Source organism: Schistocerca serialis, unplaced genomic scaffold (genome assembly GCF_023864345.2).
Source record: "Schistocerca serialis cubense isolate TAMUIC-IGC-003099 unplaced genomic scaffold, iqSchSeri2.2 HiC_scaffold_1170, whole genome shotgun sequence".
Lineage (NCBI taxonomy): Eukaryota > Metazoa > Arthropoda > Insecta > Orthoptera > Acrididae > Schistocerca > Schistocerca serialis.
In genome coordinates, this window is record NW_026047371.1 from 82,501 (window position 1) to 85,000 (window position 2,500).

The 2,500-nt window shown below is 57.4% G+C and overlaps 1 non-coding gene across 1 annotated transcript in view; it reads right to left on the bottom strand.

Moving 5' to 3' along the window:
* LOC126433644 (small subunit ribosomal RNA) overlaps positions 1 to 164 on the bottom strand; it is a 1,910-nt gene extending 1,746 nt beyond the window's left edge. Inside the window, exon 1 of the ribosomal RNA XR_007578643.1 lies at positions 1 to 164. This exon is cut by the window's left edge and continues 1,746 nt beyond it. This is a non-coding gene — a ribosomal RNA (small subunit ribosomal RNA).
* Positions 165 to 2,500: the final 2,336 nt, after the last annotated feature.

Below are 2,500 nucleotides of genomic sequence, written 5' to 3' on the forward strand. Positions count from 1 at the left end.
GCTCTAGAATTACCACAGTTATCCAAGTAACGTGGGTACGATCTAAGGAACCATAACTGATTTAATGAGCCATTCGCGGTTTCACCTTAATGCGGCTTGTACTGAGACATGCATGGCTTAATCTTTGAGACAAGCATATGACTACTGGCAGGATCAACCAGGGAGCTGCGTCAACTAGAGCTGAGCAGCCGGCCGCCCGGGAGTGTGTCCCGGGGGCCCGCGCGAACACGCAAGCGTCCGCTCAATTATTCTGCAAACAGGAGGAGGCTGAGCTCCCCTGCACAATACACCTCGAAACCCTCTCAGGTCCCGGCGGCGCGCAGCGCCGTCCTAAGTACTTGGTCGGGTTCGACAGAGGCGCAATCGCCCGGAGTTTGGCGAGTAGACGCTTTAGGTGCGACCACCCGTGCTCCCAACTGAGCTTGCCGCTGCCGACAGAGGCCCGGGAGCGTGCTGTCGTGGCATTGCCGGCGGGAGACAACACGCGCCACCTACGGTGGCCGGCAGCTCCAACGCCAGCGCCACAGAAGGACAAAAGCCCCACTTGGGTGCCGAAGCGAACTCTCCCAGCACAGCGCACGCGCCAACACGTCCGCACAGCTGCGATACAATCCACCTGCGAGAACCGCAGAGGCGACCGAGCAGCAGACGGCGTCGCGGCGCCGAGCGCCGGGCGGCGGCGCATCCTCAGCGCACACAGTCCTCAATCGGACCAGCACACTGCAGATGTCCACCGCGCTTCGCACCGGGCCCGCGAGGACCTACTTTGGCCGCACGGCGCCGCGTGCAGGGTGCGCCGGCGCGCAGCTACGCCGCCTGCCGCCTCCGTCGGCCGGCGCGCCTGCCACTGGCCGCCCCCACCAGCCGGCTGTAGCGCGTGCGCCCACGCACCGCGCGGCCAGCACGCCGGGAGGCCCCCCCTCACCGGCCGGGGACGGTCCCACCCAGCCACCGCCGCGTATCGCTTCACACCCACATGCCATTCACGTTCGTGGGCATGGTGGGTATCGCTGAAACAACCGGTTGGTAGCTCAACCGATCGTCGCCATCACTGATTCACCTCTAGCGAGAACAACCGCACCACAACGGTTTACCAGTTCTTCATTTGCGTAACGTCACCAGCAAACGTAGACGTCCATCGCCATTTGCAAATTCAACGATTGTTGCATGCCTGTGTCAGGTGTCACGACACACTATGTCTGCCCACATACACGCAACAACATGTGCACGCTTCGCGAACACGTGGAAGGTGGCCCCCGTACGTATGCGATGTCCATTGCGCGAACGACTGTCAACCGGCCTCTGTCGCATGTCGCAGATGTGGAACGCAGTGCACCATGCTATCACGGTGTGTGAGAAGAGACGACTACGTCTGACAACACGCGCCACTACATCAACAGACGGCTCATGCCGATCGCCATCCACGGCATACCATACTGCAATCCAGCTCTTATAGGGAGACGACATGTAGCTGAGTGCACAATATTTGGACCGTATGGTTCGCCGTTGTTGGCGCAGTCGTGGTACGGTCACACATGTACCACGATGTATCATTCAGTACATGAGGACCAATGTGCAGTACAGTGTGTGATTTGGACGTACAACATCAGCGGACAGTTGACACAAGCCGTACCACAACGTAGGCTGTGCTTCGCCATGCGAATGCCAATGAACAACTGCGAAGGGCATTGAGCATGTACGTCCTGCTGCCATCCGCATTACAGTGTATAGCTGCAAGGTGTTTAACATGAAGCGATACTCTGGGGACCGGGCAGTGCGAGTAGCAAACTATATTGCGGGGGTTGCAGTTAGGCAACACTACACTAATTTAACGCGTCGTATGACAATTACAGAGCAGGTTAAGGCCCAACGTGTGTTGGGTTAAGGCCCAACGTGTGTTGGGTTAAGGCCCAACGTGTGTTGGGTTAAGGCCCAACGTGTGTTGGGTTAAGGCCCAACGTGTGTTGGGTTAAGGCCCAACGTGTGTTGGGTTAAGGCCCAACGTGTGTTGGGTTAAGGCCCAACGTGTGTTGGGTTAAGGCCCAACGTGTGTTGGGTTAAGGCCCAACGTGTGTTGGGTTAAGGCCCAACGTGTGTTGGGTTAAGGCGCAACGTGTGTTGGGTTAAGGCGCAACGTGTGTTGGGTTAAGGCGCAACGTGTGTTGGGTTAAGGCGCAACGTGTGTTGGGTTAAGGCGCAACGTGTGTTGGGTTAAGGCGCAACGTGTGTTGGGTTAAGGCGCAACGTGTGTTGGGTTAAGGCGCAACGTGTGTTGGGTTAAGGCGCAACGTGTGTTGGGTTAAGGCGCAACGTGTGTTGGGTTAAGGCGCAACGTGTGTTGGGTTAAGGCGCAACGTGTGTTGGGTTAAGGCGCAACATAGGTTAGGTTAAGGCGCAACATAGGTTAGGTTAAGGCGCAACATAGGTTAGGTTAAGGCGCAACATAGGTTAGGTTAAGGCGCAACATAGGTTAGGTTAAGGCGCAACATAGGTTAGGTTA